This window comes from Monodon monoceros, unplaced genomic scaffold (assembly GCF_005190385.1).
Source record: "Monodon monoceros isolate NGI ecotype Baffin Bay Population unplaced genomic scaffold, NGI_Narwhal_1 Super_Scaffold_5, whole genome shotgun sequence".
Taxonomy (NCBI): domain Eukaryota; kingdom Metazoa; phylum Chordata; class Mammalia; order Artiodactyla; family Monodontidae; genus Monodon; species Monodon monoceros.
Window position 1 is genome coordinate 21,089,481 of NW_021703782.1, and position 21,994 is coordinate 21,111,474.

Genomic DNA, 21,994 nt, shown 5'->3' on the forward strand with positions numbered 1-21,994 from the left:
AACTAAGGCTATTATTTGGTAGAGCTGGGGATGTTCTGATGTTTGCAGGGCACAGATTGGTGAATTAATGAGGATGTGATGGTGATCACCACTTTTGCGCCCTCTAGATCCTTCAGGGTGGCATCTCTCATTCTCCCCAGGATGCAATATTGTTTAAATTTACTATCTTTATCAAAATAGGGGGTGATTCTACTTGGCCTTCCCCAACATGATAGGTCTTATACCACAGGTCAAGGACCTAATATGATAATTCTGCCAACCATCCATTTCAAAATTATACCTTCAGGGGTTTGTGAAATGCCTGCCAAATGGATTTGCCAACCCAGTGGACTCACTGTGAGACTGACTTGGGGCAGGAGTTCATTCATTTATCAGATATTCCTACTCTGATAGGAAGGTCATGAAGATGCTTCAGATTTTGCTTATTCAACTCAGGTACTGGGTCCAAAAGTCTTTAAAATGGCAAGGTCTTCTCTTTACCCCAGAGGAGAGTTAACTGAATAAATTATCACAAATCACTTTGGGGAAGGATTAGCACAGGGGTCAGCAAACTTTTTCTGTAAAGGTCTAGAGTGTACATATTTTTGGCTTTTCAGGACATGTGATCTCTGTTGCAACTATTCAACTCTGCTGTCGTAGCACAAAACAGACATAGGCAATATGTAAATGATCAGGAGTGGCTGTGTTCTACTGTTATTTACAAAAACAGTCAGTGAGCTGGATTTGGCCCACAAGCAATATTTTCCCAACCCCATAGCTCTCTGCTGGCCCAGCCCCCTGGCTGCCATTCCAACCTCATTGTTCATTATGATAATTGCACCCACCTTGACTTTGGCAATTCAGCACCTCCACCTGGCTTCTGTTATTTCTGAATCCTGTCATTTCCATTACTATCAGAGAGCTCGGTTCTGTAACAGCATCTGCTCTCCTGAGCCCCAGCTGACAAAAAAACCCAAAAAACAGCAGTCTTTAAAATGTCATCTCTGAGCTCTTCAATGATGCCCTTTTCACAGGGCATTTCTTACTGCTTTTGAAAAGGAAGTTCTTTCCAAACTCTTCCATGGATCACATTCGGCAGGTGGCATTCCCAGCCTTACTTATATCCACTCCAGTATATGACTTCTCTCAGCCTCTTGGTCTCTTCTTCCACTTCCTGCCAAGGCAGGGCTGGCATTTTCACATCTCTTAGTGTGGGCACTTTTTCAATCTTCCAAGAGAACTCCGACAGAAGTTTAGCATCATATCCCAGAGTCCTCTGACAGGGAGTTAGATCCTGGATCAGGGAGATTATTTCTATAATAATAAACTCTTCTTACCCAACATTGTGTTCCCCTTTCCTGAGCCAACACCCTCAGGATCTACCCACTATATACTCTTTGTGTCCTGACGTTACATGTTGGTGAGATTCCCCCAGGTCCTGCAGCTCACGATCTCTCTCGTCCTTTGCAGCCCAGTACTTCCCAAGCTACGTGACATTGTGACTTGACCCTTCATTATTTGTCTGGTGGCTGGGAGGATAGGAGGACTAGGCACTGGTAATGAGATGTTTTAGGGTTCATATCCCAGAAAAAGGATATGCCCTTGTGCAAGGAAGCCTCCTTCAGACAAGTGCAATTCCTGGGGAGGGACTCAGCAGTGAGACACCATCAGCCAGTACTCCTGGAGACTGGAGAGTAAAGTCTTCATCCCAAAAGGAAGGGTTTGGATGACATACCCCAGTGTCCACTCCAGATTCCTCACTCTTTAGAGGAAGGTACAGCAAGAAATGGTCCCTATCTTCCTCTGGAAATTGCTGTGTCTGGGTATTGTGCCTAGAATGACATGACCTGTATTGCCCCCATGAAGAAAGCTGCTGAGGGCAAAGCTGAGGATGTCAGAGACAGAGAAAACCTGAGCCCTGCAATTCTGTTGAGCTGCCCCAGCAACATTGCTGGAGCTGGAAGGCCCTCTTGTTTAAATCAGTTTGAATTGGTTTTCTTCTTAAAGAGGTTAGCATTGTGACTGCTATACCCGGTTTCAAAATTGAATTTACAGAAAGTTCAAGTGATAGATGGAGGAAATGGAAGAGAGAATAGGCGGGATTGATTGAATTTTTTTTTTCACTATGGTCTTGCACTTAAAAAAAAAAAAAGACTATAATGAAATAGGGAACAATATTGTTGAAGTATATTAATGTTCTATTCTTTTTTGCGTCTCTTTGTACTAATCTCACTTTACTCTGCCATAGACATTTATTTGCTTCAGGGAATGAACATGAAAAGGGGGAATGATTCAATATTGGACTCTAACATCCAGAAAAGAATTTTCAAATCCACAGCAAGACATTCATTCTGAAAGCCAAGGATTTTCTTTTTTTTTTTTTAAGTTTCCATTAAGAGCCAGACCTGGGCAATGTGACATTCAAGTTTAACATTAGCCAGGGCTGGAGAGAGAAGGAATTGATATAAAGTAAAATCTATTTTTTCAGGCCTTCATGGAGAGAATGAGACAGAAAGAGAGAGGGAAAGAGAAGGGAAGTGCGCAGAGAGACAGATGCGTCCCATCATTTCTCCCGAGGTACTCAGGGATCTGAGGGGGGCACGGTAGGTGGATGAAAGGGAAAGTCAAATCAAAGACACATTCTCCATTTGGAAGACCAGGCCCTGCTCACTCATCTGTGTGCTGGTGCAGAAATGAAATAACCTAAATGTAGTGAGATGAATGAGCCCAAAGTAGTGTCCCCGCCTCCACATATGTGTCCCCTAAGGGACCCAGATATTCCCATGTGCTCTGGAGAAGAGATACAGTTGGCCTCAGGAGGTTATGAGCCATAGACCCTAGAGATCAGCCAGACATGTTCAATGATGCCAAGGCCTGGGGACCAACAAAAAAGGCTGGAGCCAAGAACTCCAATGGGAGATGTGGACACAACACCCCAGGAAGACAGATGAAACCAGAGTTCACTGACAAGTCACATAAAAGAGAAACCAGATGGATTTCAAGGACATCAGATCTAATGCTCTGTCTCTCCTATCACTAGGAGGCCTCAAAAACCTATTCCCCACTGTCAGACTGGAGAGAGGAACAAAAAAGAGGAAATCTGGAAGGTGAAGTAGTTTTTAAAAGAGACTCTACTATCATCAAAATGATGCAATTTAAATCTCAAGTGGCAGTGATGTTTTAAACTTGCATTGTACTGTCTGAGTGCAGGAGACTTGGGCAGCACCCTGCTCATATCCCCTCAGGCTGTATCCACACCCTACGGACATCCTCTCCAGCAGGAGCCCACCATGAACACATAGGATCAAGTGGGAAGTGCCAGAAAACCTACAGGAGCAGCCCTCATCAGGGACTGTCAGGAATCAGCATGTTAATACTCCAGCTCCTCCTTCAGATTGGGGTAGTTCTTAGCACACACCTTATACAGGCACGCTAATCTCCCCAGTGGGGCTAAGCTCCAGTCCCCATGATGGTCAAAGTGCTTATAATACACATCTCACCAGCTGCCTGCCCTTCTCAGCTTCTTGGGATTCCCCCTCTCATATAAACTACTTGCACTCACATTCCTTTTCTGAGTTTTCCTTTTGGGAACCTAGGCTAAGATGATTGAAACCTATCTTCCCTTTACCTATTGAGATGCGAGCCTATGAGGACCATTAGATCTGCTATTAAAAAAAGAAGCTATATTGGCTTTACACACCCAAGACAACAATAATAAATTTTCACAGTAATTTCATAATGGCCATACTTAAAGCATTTTTTTGTATTGTGGAAGGATCATTTATTTAGGAAACAAAGGTTGATTTAGTTAAAATTAGGTGCAAGGAATTATGTAGGCCAATTTGGAATGTTCTGTAGTAACATGAAATTAGAAGACACAAAAATGTCATGACTATATTCAATCTTCTCCCCATTGTTGTCTTCTGACTTAATCATTCAAGCTCACTTCCTCTTGCTTTTCCTGTTCACCTCTGGTAAAGATTCCAACAAGATATTCAATCTTAAAACCCCAAAACAAAGTAAAAAGAAAAGTAAAAGTATGGAAGGTCATTAATTAATAATGCAATCATGCTGTACACAGTCATTTATCAAAGATCTATCCTGTAAAGAAGATGTAGCACATATATACAATGGAATATTACTCAGCCATAAAAAGAAATGAAATTGAGCTATTTGTAATGAGGTGGATAGACCTAGAGTCTGTCATACAGAGTGACGTAAGTCAGAAAGAAAAAGACAAATACCATATGCTAACACATATATATGGAATTTAAGAAAAAAAAAACTGTCATGAAGAACCTAGGAGTAAGACAGGAATAAAGACACAGACCTACTGGAGAACGGACTTGAGGATATGGGGAGGGGGAAAGGTGAGCTGTGACAGGGCGAGAGAGAGGCATGGACATATATACACTAACAAATGTAAGGTAGATAGCTAGTGGGAAGCAGCCGCATGGCACAGGGATATTGGTTCGGTGCTTTGTGACCGCCTGGAGGGGTGGGATAGGGAGGGTGGGAGGGAAGGAAACACAAGAGGGAAGAGATATGGGAACATATGTATATGTATAACTGATTCACTTTGCTGTAAAGCAGAAACTAACACACCATTGTAAAGCAATTAAACCCCAATAAAGATGTTAAAAAAAAAAAGAAAAAAGATCTATCCTGTGACAAATTCTCTGTGGTGAGTGAATGAATGAATGAAAACATAAATGGTAGGGTGTCTCCTCTCTGGACTCACACCTTTAGATAGATGTAAACATTAACTGTAAATCAATTCAATGTGACAGGCGCTTTAATAGGTGGCCCACAGCAGAGAGAGAGACCTTCCCCTCAGAATTTAAAAGTTTGTTAAGGAAGAGGAGACTTCATTCAGCTATTTCCAAAATTTCATTGCAGATAATCATCCCACACTCAGTGACCTATGACAATAGGCATTTATTTTTCTCACTCACAGGTAAGTAGACAATGGTTTGCTGGCTTTGGTTCAAGGCTATGTCTTCAGTCCAGGTCTGTTCTGTTTCTCATGCTCAGTGAAGCACTTCTCACTGTGAAAAAAGAGTACAGTACCCAAAAGAGCATACAGAAACCTGCAGTGCCTCTTCAGGCATCAGAGCTGGCAGAGTGTCACTGCTGCCCACATTTCACCAGTCCCAGCACATGCATGGCAAATCCTAAAGTCCCTGAGATAGGAATGTGAACTCCACACCAAAGGTGGAAGGAGGTCTGGATATCTGCGTGCAATAATCCAATCTATCCCAAGGAGTGAAGAAGGGAAAGAACATTCCAGACAGAGACAACAATGAAATGCAATTACCCTAACATGTCCAGGTCAGTTGCTTAGTAAGCTCATGGGTATCTATAAATCAGCAAGGCTCAGTTATCCTTTAGCCTACTGCAAACCAATGGCCACCACATCAGTAGACCCTGAAAGACTTTGATGTAGCTACAAAGGTCACCTAGAAAGTCATAGTAGCAGAAATAGGGGCTCATCCCTACTGTCCTGCCAACTTAACAATGGGAGTTTGTATATCAGACCTTAAGAAACTCAGTATTTTCATAGAAGGCCACTGTGATACAATAAAAATAAATATATACAAGTGGTTGTTATCCTGGTTCCTGGAACACAGCTCCTAAAACACTTGGAATCTCCAGGGTGATAAGAGTGATGACATAACTGGGGCCCCTGGATAGCTTCAGGATGGGGGCTATTTTCCAGAAAGACCAAGGCATAATCAGAGGGTTAGAACTTTTAACTCCAACCCCTGACTCTGCTCTAGGGAGGGTAGATTGAGATCAATCACCAACGGTTGAAGATTTAATCAGTGCTGCCTAAATAATGAAATTTCCATAAAAACCCCTAAACAATTGGATTCAGGGAGCTTCCAAGTTAGTTAACACATTGAGGTGCTGAGAAGGCATGGGTGCCCTGTGCTCCTTCCCCATGCCCTGCCCTACACATCTCTTCCATCTGGCCGTTCCTGAATTGTATTCTTTATAATAAATTAATAATAGTAAGTAAAACACTTTCCTGAGTTCTGGGAGCTGTTCTAGCAAATTATTAAACTGGAGAAGGGGGTCATGGGAACCCTCAGTTTATAGCCATTGGTCAGTACAGGTGATAACTTGGGACTTGCAATTGGCATCTGATGGGGAGCAGCCTTATTGGGCTGAGCGGTTAACCTGTGGGAGCTGCACTAATTCCAGGTAGTTAGTGTCATAATTGAATTGAATTGTTGGACACCTAGTTGTGTTCATAGAGAATTGGATTTGCTTGGTGGGAGTGAGGAAAAAAACCTACACATTGTGGTGTCAGAAGTGTGAGTAAAAACAACTCAGAGCCACTTTATGAAGGTGAAGACTTATGAATGGGGCCTAGGAGAGAAGTGGGTGCAGCCAAACAGAGGGAGCTTATGATGAAGACAGCTCATGGCAGATGACCTTCTTGTTTTCCTGCACCAGCCAATGAAATGCCACCAGCCAAGCAGCCAAATCCTGGATATGGAACACAATCAGAGGCACATTAGCCAGAACAGCAGACTTGAAAACTTTCAGTGAATGGGGCATTTTCTCTAGAATTGTCTTAGGATCTGACATTTCAGCTTACTGGCCCCTACCTCTGTGCCCCTGCAGCCACCAGCCACCTCACAGGAGGGAAAAGGCTGAAGATTGAAAGTCGCCACATGCTGGGCCCTTATATCTCAGTAGGAGCTTGTCTGTGACAGTGCTGGGAGCCCAGATGGCCTGATGGCTACTCCAGAGGATATGGGATTTGTCCAATCCTTCCTTTAGCTTTGGGCCCTCTTGCTGTGCTTTATCAGGCTTTCTCCCTCATGTTTCCTCATTCCAGGCTTGCATTTTTCCCACCCCCTCTAGAGTGAAGCCTCAACGGGGCCACTGGCCTGGCTTCCAATATGCATTTTTGTCCTTGGAGCCACTTCCTGGATTGCCCTTCATCCACCTGATCTTTATCCCCCTATCCCACCCTGCCAACTCCACCCCAGACTCCCAGCCTGCAGCTCACAACTCTCCATCCTCCTGGGAGCCTGTAGACGTAGGTTATTAATAGTGGTCACCAAAGGTGTTTCTTTAATCATCTTCTCTTCTGGAAGGACTGCCCACCTCAGCCTTCAGAGCAGAAAGCATGTTTTTTAGTTTGTATTCTTCAGTTTAATTTGTCCCCCCTTTAATAATTATAAAATTTCACATCTTTATTTTTTAAACTTTTATTGGAGTATAGTTGATTTACAATGTTGTGTTAGTTTCAGCTGTACAACAAAGTGAATCAGTTATACATATACATATATTCACTCTTTTTTAGATTTTTCTCCCATATAGGCCATTACAGAGTGTTGAGTAGAATTCCCTGTGCTATACAGTAAGTCCTTATTAGTTATCTATTTTATATATAGTAGTGTGTAAAAGTCAATCCCAATCTCCCAATTTATCCCTCCCCTCGTTTCCCCTCTGGTCTTTCAAAAATTATTTTTGAAACTTTTAAAGTTAATCAAATACCATGATTGAAAACAAACTAACTTATGCCTGCAACTTACTCTGAAATTTAACAACAAATCAGACAGATTGATGAATGGATAGTGGAACAGTGAGAGGATAAAGCAGACACTGTAGAGCAAAATGTTGTTTTAGTGTGCAGGAAAATGGGTCCTCACTGTAAGTATCCAAAGGATGCTTCTGGAATCTGAAAGGAAAGGATCTTTATGGAGGGAAGATTGGCTCCTAGGGGTTCTCCACAGCCGGAAAGCATTGTGATCTGGGGAGCTCTCCATCCTGACCAAGGTGGTGATGGCCGACCACAGGAATCATGTTACTTGGCCTGGCAGTGCTTGTCCAGGGAAAAATGGTAGGACCAGAAACCCAGAAACCAGTGTGGGAGAGTCAGCAGGGCCTGGTCTCTGAAGGGTCAGAACATAAATCCCCATGGAACAGGAGAGACAAAGGGGAGGCTGCTCTGTTAGCTCCAGGGTGATGTCATTAGCAGCAGGAGGTAGAGAAACAGCTACTGGATCCACCAAAGCCCCCCTTCAAACATCAAAGCCTCACACTAGTCAGAACAACTGCAAACCCCTGGCAGCCAGTGGGTGCTCAGGACACGTGAGCAGCCTGTATGATGCTCCACATGGGCCTTCCCTGCCCCCAATGAGGGACTGCAGATGGCTTACAAACACAGCATTTCCAGTGTGAATAAGATACAAATAAACAACATAAACACAGCTGAAGCAAAACAAGGGCAGGATGTGGAGGTAGAGGAGGAATGAAGGCAGTATTTAAAACTTCAGAAGCACCAGGACACCTATTACAAACTCAGGTTCCTTGGGAAACGGAATTCCAGTGCCCAGACCCATCATTCTAAAACCCGAGAACCACTCCACTGGTAAAGAAACCAGGAATTTACTCAGCTATATGATCTTAGTGTAGACTTTGAATCTTCTGAAATGATTTGGAAGTTTGTGTTTACATTCACTTTTATTTTCTAGTTAGAGAATTTAAATGATCATCTGATTATCAAAAACCCCAGGACACAAAACCTGCTAACCTTTAACACCATTGTTCACCTTTCTGCAAAGCCGTAGGAAAATGGAACCATGATCAGATGATATCAGATTTGAAATTAACAATAGCTACTAAATACTTACAAAGGGCCAGTGTCTAGGCTAAGCCTGCCCAGTGAACGATCTCAATAGTCCTGGAGGCAGGCATTATAACCACTGACATTTTATAGATGAGAAAGCAAATCCTTGGAGATGAATTTCCCCAAGGTAATGCAACTGGTCAACTACAAAATTAATTTCCAGGCAGTCTGGCTCTAAAGTATTGATAGTAGGTGTAACGATCAAACATCCATCTCAGCCTCATTGCAGGAGAGTTTCCAGATGCAGAAACACTCCAGGATCTCAGAGGAAGCTCCACTGCTCTTCAGTCTGAAGCCAAAAAGGCAAGGTGAACCACTGTCAAAGAAAATTTTTCTCCTCTATTCTGATTTGTGTTGTATCTGCACAGTTCTTTGAATAAAATGGCTTTATTGATTTCATAGCGGCTGGCATATTTTTAACATTTCTTAAAAATCATCTATAAGGAAAGGCTTATTTCCAGAACAACTCATTCAAAGAAATATCAAAGTTGCAGCTCTGCCAAACACTGGCAGCATGACTCTGGGTAAGCTGCTCAGGTTTGCTGTTCCTTTTTGTATTGTTTATATTATTATTATTATACCAATGCTATAAGGGAAATCATATCACTTCATTTTATGAAGCACATAAAACCCAAAAAACAAACCATCTTTTTAAAATGGGAGGATAAATATAGACAGACTCCTTTAAATAAAAAGCATACATATAAGATTCCTACCAAAAGAAAAAGAAGATCAAATTATGTAGCTCATTATAAGAGTAATCCCTGGAGATTAAGTCAGATATATATATATATATATATATATATATATATATATATATATATATATAAAACAGAAACACAAGATTAAGAAATGTATTAATATAATGCCCCACATCAATAAGTAAAATGATATACTGATATGATAAATTCTGAAAAAAATTTAATATTCAATCCTACATTTTAAAAAAAAATGAGTAAATTATGACTCTAGGAATCCTCCCTTAAAATAACAATAACAACAAAAATTAGCTCAAACCCACAGTTTATCCATTTGTTCCATAAACATATTAAGCTCCAGGTATTGTTGTGGGTGCTTATGATACATCAGTGAGAAAAACAAAGATCTCAGCCCTGTGGAGATTGCATTCCAACTGCAAGGAGAGTCAAGGGGAACAGATGATAAATAATAAGCATAATATGTACATAAATTACATAGTATCCATATTAGTTATCTATTGCTATGCAAAAAACACCCTCAAACTGGGTGGCTTAAAAAAGCAACCACTCATGATTCATTGGGTCAGCTAGGCTCAGTTGGGCACTTCTTCTGCTCCACACACCAACACTGGTACCATGAGTGTCTGGGAACTCCTGGAACCGGATGTCCAAGGTGGCCCACTCTCATGGCTGCAGGTGGATGTAAGCTGGAAGTCAGGAGCTCAGCTGGGGCTGTCGAGTAGAGGCATATAGGGGGCCTTTGCATGAGACTGGAGCTTCCCAGGGAAAGGAGGCTGAGTTCCAGTGGGGATCATCTCTCAGCAAGTTTTCCATGAGGAAGGAAGCCAAAGCTGCCAGTTCTCTTCAAGGCTTAGCCTGAAAGTTGCATAGCATCACTTCTCCCATACTTTATTGGTCAAAGAACTCACAGACCTAAACCAGATTCAAGAGGTAGAGAAACGGGATGCCTCTGGATAGGACAGATGACACCTATGGGATAAGTTTTTGGTGCTATGGAGAAAAGTGAAAAGAAAGCATAGTCAGAGGAATCAAGATGGAGAGGTGATTTTAAATAAGGTAGAGTAGGTCCCATTGAGAGGCAATATTTGAGTAAAGACAGGAGGCAGGAATCTAGGAAGGGCAGGGCCCTTGTTATATTCTGGAGGTAGAGATGAAAGGAGTTATCGATTATTGGCTGGGGATGGAGGTGGTGAGAGGGAAAGCCTCCAGAAGGATGCAGCTGCCATCAACAAGAAGCAGATGGCAGAAGACAGAGGAGGTGGGTTGGTGTGGCAACGAGACCCAGTGTTTAGCCTTGGCCATGTAGATAGGCACCAAAAGGAGATGACCAGAGTCATCTGCAGGCCTGAAGTGGAGCCAGACTGCAACTGTAGAGCAGGAGTCTTTAAGCCATGAAGCTGGTGAACTCACCATGGGAGTTCAGGTTCCACACCCACCCCCTGTAAGGAGGGCCAACAAGAAGTTCAGCGGAGCTTGCTCTCTGAAAACCGGGCCCCAAGGCCCCTCCCAGTCTATGACCCCCACCAGGCCACTGGTCATCAGTGGCCTTGCATCCACAGGGTGCTCCAGCCAAGCCTTCCAGCTGCCCATGGGGTGGATAGAGTTTTCACTGTCCATCTCATGGATCCTGCTGCCTTTCCCATCTCCATCTCACAAAATATGGGAGGATGCTGAGGGCAACCACTTGTTTCTTGTGGAATCCTGGAAGTTTTTGAGCTCCAAGGGGAAGGGTGGCCTCCAGGGGGAAAGGACCCTTCTGTGACCCCAGTCCAGAGACCCCATGGGTTTTCTCCTCAGTTCCCTGAGAAACAGATACTCTTCCCAGGCAAGCACGAAGGTTTGATTTGTTTCTAGTTTACTCTGATAAAAACAGATTCTTCAAGCACTTGGTTTCACCAAGAGACCTCACCAAGGGCCTCACCCCTGCTGCTTGTGAAACACCCAGCCAAGCCATCTTCTCTTTTCTCATTTTGTTTTTTGTTATGATATCCACTCTATTATACATTTTTAAAATTTTTATTTTATACTGGAATATAGTTGATTTACAATGTTGTGTTAGTTTCACATGTACAGCAAAGTGATTCAGTTATGCATATACATGTATTTATCTATTCTTTTTCAGATTCTTTTCCCATATAGGTTATTACAGAGTACTGAATAGAGTTCCCTGTGCTGTACAGTAGGTTCTTGTTGATTATCTCTCTTTTTCTGACCCTGGCTGTCACCACAACTCAGCCAGGAGGTTTGTCATGATCCCTAAGTCTCTCCCCTGAGAGGAGTTAACACACCAAAATATGTAGAATCATCATTTTAGGTTGGGATAATACATATATCAATTATGCATATTCTTAGTTACTTTCCTGTTTTCCCATGAATTTGTGGCATTTTTACACTTGAAAAAAGAAAACATATATTTCTGCATCATCCAACTGGCATAAATAACCCCTTGTCAAAAGCCCCAAGAACAAGAAAGCCTGGGTAACAAACAACATACGAGACTTTGTGGGAGAATCTGAGCTTTGAGTAGGTAGAAATATTACAAAATGCTGCTTTTTTGCTATTAAAACTTCCTTCTTGACTTAAATAGCAGGATGAGTAGCACCCAAATGAAATTTTTCTTCAACAGAAGTTTCTCCCAGAATAGAAACTGCCCACAGTATTTTTCTTGGGAATAGATGTGTATGGCAATGTTCACCATTGACATTTTTAAGCTAACACACTCTGTTATGCAAAGTTGAGTAGAAAAAGCAAGGTTCTATTTGCCACTTTTTTTTTTTTACATCTTTATTGGAGTATAATTGCTTTACAATGGTGTGTTAGTTTCTGCTTTATAACAAAGTGAATCAGTTATACATGCCACTTTCATTGTTACCCAAACTCTGCCAACTGGGGTAAACATACATTCACTAGTCAAATGCATTCAACACTTGTATTCTTAGTGTGTACATTCCTGAAATGCCAGCAGCTCACACGCTGTCCTGGTTGACTTAGCATTTTGGTCTCAAAGCTGAGGCAAGTGGCCCAAATCCTTTTCTTATCCTTCTCTGTGGCACTTGAGGCCCACAGCAAAAGGAAAATTCTGGTAGTGTTCTTTAGGTGAGGATAAGATTTCAAATGTACCAATCTCCCCGGAGGGCCACCGTTCCATAGATGAAAAACAGCCAAACAAAAATTAAGCAGCTGGCCCCCCTGTAAATCCAGGTTCTGGGGTTTGGGTCTTAAAACAGAGCACCTGTTGAAAGTAAGCAGGTGTTATGGGATGGCAGCTGTGAGATGCTGTTATGTAGCCGGCTTGTATCAACAAATACAGGGGGTCTTGTCAGTCTGACATGTGAAGATAGGGTGATAAATGAATTTTGTTACAGCTCCTGCCACCCCAACAGAGAGAAACGGGAAGAATTTAACAGGGTCACTGCAAGCAGTAAGGAAAAACATTCATTTGCCTGGGTCAGCCAGACTCTTGTTTGTCTTTCTGCTGGGTTTCTATGGTAACGATGTTCATTGTAAGTGCAGAATGGTAACTAATTCAATCTCTGGACCACATCCCCATCAGAGGCTGAGAGTCCACCCTTCCCACTTTCCTTTGGCATCAGTGATCACAAGGAAAGGAATGTGCCCTGGAATGAAATAGCTAAGTATTTAGGCACTTGGCCTTTGTAGTCCCTCCCAGAGAGAAGCATGCAAAGCTAGGGGTTCTGGGGGGCAGGATAGGGGAGGCGAGGAGGTTGGTATTGGACCCAAACCAATGGTAATAACCCAGATGTTCAGCTTGTCTTGGGATACAGAGTAATTATTTTTATCCTTTCCACCATTGTTGGAATTTTGGTTAGATTAATTTCCTAATAAAAAGTTTTACTAAAGAATTTCTTTTATAACAGAATCTTGGAACCACTTCTGTGCATGTTCCAAACAAACACAGGGCAGTTTTGCAAAGACAGACCATGAATCTCTGTGAAGGATACAAGCGTGTATTATCAGTGTCTCATCTGTTACTTGAATGCAGACACAGAAAACCTTGCAAAGTGGCCCTGGGGTCAGAAGGAACCACTAGGCACGACCCTGCAGAAAATGATCCTGACTGCAGCCCCCCAGGTTCACAGCTAATGCAAAACACCTAATGACACCCTGATATCCACAAGGCAGGGCTTCACTCTGCTGCCTGGGACCCTCCAGCCAGAGCCCATTCCTTTGGCTTCTACATTGTCAGAAACGTGTCACCTGGAGCAAGTGACAGGGCAGCCTCGTCGTTCTTACACGGGCCTATCCTCATTATTGTTACTATTATTTCATTAATATTAACACTAAAAGGGTTCTGACTTTTTATAATAATTAAATTGTTCCTTCTTCCCTGTGTATCTTTAGCTCCATATAGGAAAATGAGATATTTTATCATGTTTTTAAGCCTCTATTTGAGTTTACTTTGGTAAAGTCAAACTCAAGCAAAACTCAGAAGATCACACTGTCAGAATGTCCAGGGGAAAAGGTGTTCTGCACCAGCATTGCAGGGGTAGAATAACCTGGGGATTGCACCCAACCCTCTTCTGACATAACCCGTGGTTGGCCCAGGGCCTCTGGTGATAACAGGGAACTGTGACAAGCAGGAGGATTATGAGGTGAAGGGTGTATTTGTTGCAATGTTTGATCTTCGAAGGTCAGGCTGTGCGTGTGAGGAGGCAGAGGTCAAGCTAATATTTCTGGCGTTTTTCTTGCCAGTTCTGAGCAAGTATGTTCCAAGAAGCCGGTTTGTTATTTTGGCCAGTGACTGTTTATCATGATGCATTTGGGGGTCAGGTTTTTGGTTGCAGGGAGTCCTAACAGTCCCTGATATTTACATAAATAAGCCTTCAAACATTGACTAAAGGTGTAATGTGGGAAAGTGAATTTCAACTCACTGGGGTTGAAAGACAAAAAATAGTAATTATGAGGACACAAAGTTGAGGCGAATGCAGTTCCTACTCTGTGACAATTCTTTGAATCCACACGTAAGAATTTGCCATCTGGATTTTTCTTCCGTGCCAAATACTTAAAGTTCCAAAAGCCAGATAAAATGCTTAGAGATGACCTATAAATTCTAACACAGTTTAATTCTTCTAATACATCCTTTAACCACAAATCAAGTAAGAAATTACTTTTTTCTGCAAAGAGATAAATTAAGAACCACCATTTACCCTTCATTATTTTTACAGAAGTTCTCATGTTGAGTGATTAAAGAAAATTAATGTAGGCATAACCTCTAGGTCACCATGTGTCTATAGGAGGAACTCCATAAAAAACAGTTCCCTTCTCTTGCTTTTAAAAACCAAACCAAGCTAAACAAAAGATATGGCCAAATCGATGGTGAAATAGAAAATTACTCACCTGCAGAATTGCAGATGAAATAAACCAGCCAAAAAAATAATTCAAAGAAAGTTACTTGTAAATATTGTGGCCTATTAGAACACCAACATGTTATTCACCTCACCTTCAAAAAATGTCGAAACAACACTATCTTACTCTTTACAGGAACCCTGAAAAGCTGGCAATACAGATACAATCCCTTTTACAGGAACAGTCAGGAAAAGGGAAACTGCCTTATTTAAGTTTACACGTGGCTTAAAATAGATCCATAATCCCTGACACTGTCCAGTCGGCCGGCACACCTCTGCCACCACCTTTCTGCTGAGTGACCAGTACTGGGATGTCACCGATGGGCCATGCACCAGGCAGGACCTCCTGAGGGCACATTGCCCACCCAAGTTGGTGTTGCCAATGTTCTTCCCTTGGAGATCTAACAGGATTCCTTGATCTGATTCTTATTTGATTTTCCAGTGGCTCATAGCCCCTTCTCAATCATTTTTGGTTTCTGGGCAGGACAGCAGGAATGTTTTCCCAGCCCCCAAACACAGCTGTCCCAGCCAGGCCTAGAAAGCGAAAGCTTGCTCCTGAGAACTACTGCTTGCCTTACAGGAAGGAGCCGGAGGTTTCCTTGAGCCCAGAGCCCTTTATTGGAAAGCAGCTACAGACGCCAGTGTGTCTCCGGTGCGCTCTTCCTCGGGCCCTTCCCCTGGGTAGGACCAGAAACACAGGCAGCCCATGGGGAGCTGCTGCTCCCGCCCCCAGCCTGCTCCCGTGCACATTCTAGAAGAAGGCCTGCTTTCAGGCAGGGCAGTCTATTCTCAGATTTGCTAGGTCAGAAACCCAGCCAGACCCATGCTTGGTAATTCTGCAGGGAGGGAGGCACAGGGCAACTCTAAGATGATTCTGCTTCTGAGATGCCCGCTCTGGCTCTGCCCCAGCAGCGGCAGGGTGCCTTTTGAAAGGGGAGCACTGGGACCAGTTCTATTAGGTAGCACCCCAGCAGGCATCCCAGGGCCCCTCATTCAAAGAAGCCACCTAGGCACAGCCTGGCAAGGCTCCAAGGCCCCTGGACAAACTGGTTACCACAGCAGGTCCCTGCAGCAAAACCTTCTGCCAACTCAGATTAAATAGAGACAGTGTACTTATATAATGAGTGTGTGTGTATGTCTGTGTATATACATACATACATACATACGTACATATATACATACATACCTATATACACATATATAAGTATACATAATAGACACATAAATATAACCATATATTTATATGTATGAATGTATGTACAATTAGCAATTTAACTATTGTTATCTATACCACAAGTACAGAAAGCTGTATAAAGCAAACATGAAGGCTAATAAAATATTTTTATTTTTTTAATCACCTGGGTTTTTTGTTTTGAATTTTAGAATTTTATTTTTTTTTATACAGCAGGTTCTTATTACTTATCTATTTTATACATATTAGTGTATATATGTCAATCCCAATCTCCCAATTCATCCCCCCCACCCAGCCGCTTTTCCCGCTTGGTGTCCATACGTTTGTTCTCTACATCTGTGTCTCAATTTCTCCCCTGCAAACCAATTCATCTGTACCATTTTTCTAGGTTCCACATATATGCGTTAATATACAATATTTGTTTTTCTCTTTCTGACTTACTTCACTCTGCATGGCATTCTCTAGATCCATCCGCGTCTCTACAAAAGGCCCAGTTTCATTCCTTTTTATGGCTGAGTAATATTCTATTGTATATATATGTACCACATCTTCTTTATCCATTCGTCTGTCGATGGGCATTTAGGTTGCTTCCATGACCTGGCTATTGTAAGTAGTGCTGCAATGAACATTGGGGTGCATGTGTCTTTTTGAATTATGGTTTTCTCTGGGTATATGCCCAGTAGTGGGATTGCTGGGTCATATGGTAATTTTATTTTTAGTATTTTAAGGAACCTCCATACTGTTCTCCCTAGTGGCTGTATCAATTTGCATTCCCACCAACAGTGCAAGAGGGTTCCCTTTTCTTCACATCTTCTCCAGCATTTGTCATTTGTAGATTTTCTGATGAAGCCTATTCTAACTGGTGTGAGGTGATACCTCATTGCAGTTTTGAATTGCATTTCTCTAATAATTAGTAATGTTGAGCAGCTTTTCATGTGCTTCTTGGCCATCTGTATGTCTTCTTTGGAGAAATGTCCATTTAGGTCTTCTGCCCATTTTTGGATTGGTTCTTTGTTTTTTTAATATTGAACTGCATGAGCTGTTTATATATTTTGCAGATTAATCCTTTGTCTGTTGATGCATTTGTAAATATTTTCTCTCATTCTGAGGGTTGTCTTTTTGTCTTGTTTGTAGTTTCCTTTGTTGTGCAAAAGCTTTTAAGTTTCATTAGGTCCCATTTGTTTATTATTGTTTTTATTTCTATTACTCTAGGAGGTGGATCAAAAAAGATCTTGTTGTGACTTATGTCAAAGATTGTTCTTCCTATGTTTTCCTGTAAGAGTTTTATAGTGTCCGGTCTTACATTTAGGTCTCTAATGCATTTTGAGTTTATTTTTGTGTATGGTGTTAGGGAGTGTTCTAATTTCATTCTTTTACATGTAATAAACACCACTTAATGAAGAGACTCTCTTTTCTCCATTGTATATCCTTGCCTGCCTTGTCATGGATTAGTTGATCATAGGTGCATGGGTTTATCTCTGTGCTTCCTATCCTGTTCCATTGATCTATATTTCTGTCTTTGTGCCAATACAATATTGTGTTGATTACTGTAGCTTTGTAGTATAGTCTGAAGTCAGGGAGTCTGATTCCTCCAGCTTCGTTTTTCTCTCTCAAGACTGCTTTGGCTATTCAGGGTCTTTTCTGTCTCCATACAAATTTAAAAAAAAATTGTTCTACTTCTGTAAAAACTGCCATTGGTAATTTGATAAGGATTGCATTGAATCTGTAGAGTGCTTTGGGTAATATAGTCATTTTCACAATATTGATTCTTCTAATCCAAGAACATAGTATATCTCTCCATCTGTGTTATGATCTTTAATTTCTTTTAACAATGTCTTATAGTTTTCTGCATACAGGTCTTTTGTCTCCCTAGGTAGGTTTATTCCTAGGTATTTTATTCCTTTTCTTGTAATGGTAAATGGGAGTGTTTCCTTAATTTCTCTTTCAGATTTTTCATCATTAGTATATATACTAATCTCTTGCATATACGAATGCAAGAGATTTCTGTGCATTAATTTTGTATCCTGCAACTTTACCAAATTCATTGATTAGCTCTAGTAGTTTTCTGGTGGCATCTTTAGGATTCTCTAAACATCTTTATTGGAGTATAATTGCTTTACAGTGGTGTGTTAGTTTCTGCTTTATAACAAAGTGAATCAGTTATACATATACATATGTTCTCATATCTCTTCCCTCTTGCATCTCCCTCCCTCCCATCCTCCCTATCCCAACACTCTAGGTGGTCACAAACGACCTAGCTGATCTGTTGGAAGATTTTTAATCACAGTTTCAATTGCATTACTTGTGATTGGATTGTTCATATTCTCCATTTCTTCCTGGTTCAGTCTTGGAAGGTTATATCTTTCTAAGAATTTGTCCATTTCTTCCAGGTTGTCCATTTTATTGGCATAGAGTTGTTTGTAATAGTCTCTTAGGATTCTTTGTATTTCTGTGGTGTCTGTTGTAATTTCTCCTTTTTCATTTCTAATTTTATTGATTTGAGTCCTGTCCCTCTTTTTCTTGATGAGTCTGGCTAACAGTTTATCAATTTTGATCTTCTCAAAGCACCAGCTTTTAGTTTTATTGATTTTTGCTATTGTTTTCTTTGTTTCTATTCCATTTATTTCTCCTCTGATCTTTATGATTTCTTTCCTTCTCCTAACTTTGGGTTTTGTTTGTTCTTATTTCTCTAGTTCCTTTAGGTGTAAGGTTAGAAAGTTTGGTTGAGATTTTTCTTGTTTCTTGAGGTAGGCTTGTATTGATATAAACTTCCCTCTTAGAACTTCTTTTGCTGCATCCCATAGGTTTTGGACCATCGTGTATTTGTTGTAATTTGTCTCTAGGTATTTTTTGATTTCCTCTTTGATTTCTTCAGTGATCTCTTGGTTATTTAGTAACGTATTGTTTAGCCTCCATGTGTTTGTGTTTTTTATGTTTTTTTCCCTGTAATTGATTTCTAATCTCATAGCGTTGTGGTCAGAAAAGATGCTTGATATGATTTCAATTTTCTTAAATTTACTGAGGGTTGATTTGTGACCCAAGATGTGATCTATCCTGAAGAAAGCTCCGTGTACACTTGAGAAGAAAGTGTAATCTGCTGTTTTTGGATGGAATGTCATATATATATATATATATATATATATATATATATATATATATATATATAAATTAAATCTATCTGGTCTACTGTGTCATTTAAAGCTTGTGTTTCCTTATTTATTTTCATTTTGGATGATCTGTCCATTGGTGTAAGTGAGGTGTTAAAGTCCCCCACTATTGTTGTGTTACTGTTGATTTTCTCTTTTATAGCTGTTAGCAGTTGCCTTATTTATTGAGGTGCTCCTATGTTGGGTGCATATATATTTATTATTGTTATATATTCTTATTGGATTGGTCCCTTGATCATTATGTAGTGTCTTTCCTTGTGCCTTGTAACATTCTTTATTTTAAAGTCTATTTTATCTGATATGAGTATTGCTACTCCAGATTTCTTTTGATTTCCATTTGCATGGAATATCTTTTTCCATTTCCTCACTTTCAGTCTGTATGTGTCCCTAAGTCTGAAGTGGGTATCTTGTAGACTGCGTATATATGGGTCTTGTTTTTGTATCCATTCAGCAAGCCTGTGTCTTTTGGTTGGAGCATTTAATCCATTCACATTTAAGGTAATTATCTATATGTATGTTCTTATTACCAAGCGATTTTCTTAATTGTTACGCATTTGTTTTTGTAGGTCCTTTTCTTCTCTGTGTTTCCCACTTAGAGAAGTTCCTTTAGCATTTTTTGTAGAGCTGGTTTGGTGGTGCTGAATTCTCTTAGCTTTTGCTTGTCTGTAAAGTTTTGATTTCTCTGTCAAATCAGAATGAGATCCTTGCCCAGTAGAGTAATCTTGGTTGTAGGTTCTTGCCTTTCATCAGTTTAAATACATCATGCCACTCCCTTTTGGGTTGTAGAGTTTCTTCTGAGAAATCAGCTGTTAAGCTTATGTGAGTTCCCTTGTATGTTATTTATTGTTTTTCCCTTGTTGCTTTCAATAATTTTTCTTTGTCTTTAATTTTTGTCAGTTTGATTACTATGTGTCTCAGTGTGTTTCTCCTTGGGTTTATCCTGCCTGGGACTCTCTGCACTTCCTCGACTTGGGTGGCTATTTCCTTTCCCTTGTTAGGAAAGTTTGCAACCATAATCTCTTCAAATATTTTCTCAGGGCCTTTCTCTCTCTCTTCTCTTTCTGGGACCTCTATAATGAGAATGTTGTTGTGTTTAATGTTGTCCCAGAGGTCTCTTAGGTCTTTGTTTCTTTTCATTCTTTTTTCTTTATTCTGTTCTGTGGCAGTGAATTCCACCATTCTGTCTTCCAGGTCACTTTTCTGTTCTTCTGCCTCAGTTATTCTGCTATTGATTCCTTCTAGTGTAATTTTCATTTCAGTTTTTGCATTGTTCACCTCTGTTTGTTTGTTCTTTAATTCTTCTAGGTGTTTGTTCTATAATTCTTTTAGGTCTTTGTTAAACATTTCTTGCATCTTCTTGATCTTTGCCTCCATTCTTTTTCCGAGGTCCTGGATCACCTTCCTTATCATTATTCTGAATTCTTTTTCTGAAAGGTTTCCTATCTCTACTTCATTTACTTGTTTTTCTGGGGTTTTATCTTGTTCCTTCATCTGGTACATAGTCGTCTGCCTTTTCATCTTGTCTATCTTTCTGTGAATGTGGTTTTTGTTCCACAGGCTGCAAGATTGTAGTTCTTCTTGCTTCTGTTCTCTGCCCTCTGGTAGATGAGGCTATCTAAGAGGCTTGTGCAAGTTTCCTGATGGGAAGGACTGGTGGTGGGTAGAGCTGGGTGTTGTTCTGTTGGGCAGAGCTCAGTAAAACTTTAGTCTGCTTGTCTGCTGATGGGTGGGGCTGGGTTCCCTCCCCGTTGGTTGTTTGGCCTGAGGTGACCCAACACTGGAGCCTACCCAGCTCTTTGGTGGGACTAATGGCAGACTCTGGGAGGACTCATGCCAAGGGGTACTTCCCAGAACTTCTGCTGCCAGTGTCCTTGTCCTCATGTTGAGCCACAGCCACACCCCACCTCTGCAGGAGACCCTCCAACACTAGCATGTAGGTCTGTTTCAGTCTCCTATGGGATCACTGCTCCTTCCCCTGGGTCCTGATGCACACACTACTTTACACGCGCCCTCCAAGATTGGAATCTCTGTTTCCCGCAGTCCTGTCGGAGTCCTGCAATCAAATCCCACTAGCCTCCAGAGTCTGATTATCCAGGAATTCCTCTTCCCATTGCTAGACCCCCAGGTTGGGAAGCCTGACGTGGGGCTCATAACCTTCACTCCAGTGGGTGGACTTCTGTGGTATGTGTTCTCCAGTTTGTGAGTCTCCCACCCAAAGACAGTGGCTTCTTCTTTGTCTTTGGATGTGGGGTATCTTTTTTGGTGAGTTCCAATGTCTTCCTGTTGATGATTGTTCAGCAGTTAGTTGTGATTCCGTTGCTCTCGCAAGAGGGAGTGAGCACATGTCCTTCTACTCTGACATCTTGAACCAATCTCCCTAATGAAGTATAGTAAGACAAACACGCTATAACCACCACCCATGACTTGTGATAGACCCTTCCCAGATAATCCATGGGCCCACCCCCCAAATCACATCCCCTTGCCTTCTACAGGACTCATGAGGCTGAGTTTTACGGCCATCACTTCTCTATTTTTCTTTGTAATATTATTACCCAGGTACATTTCTACACCATGAAATTTGGTTGCCAGCTTCCACATGAGATATAGGTATTCATATACATGTATGTGTCTGTGTGCGAGTACACATACAGATGTCTGAACATGTTTAGAAAATAATTAAGGTTTCCCCTCTCACCATCATGTCAGTGCACTGCACCTTTTAATGCCATTAATGGGATAAACAATAAACAAGTATTAGATGTTAATACCATAGTTTTAAAAAATGAAACTGCACATGAGACCTCAAGTATGAGCCCCAGAGACCAATTCCTCCAATACTAAGCCACACCCAAAGCCACTAGGATCCTCATGTATGCCCCCCAACACTCTTTTGCAAATTTCACCTAAGGGGACCCCAGTGA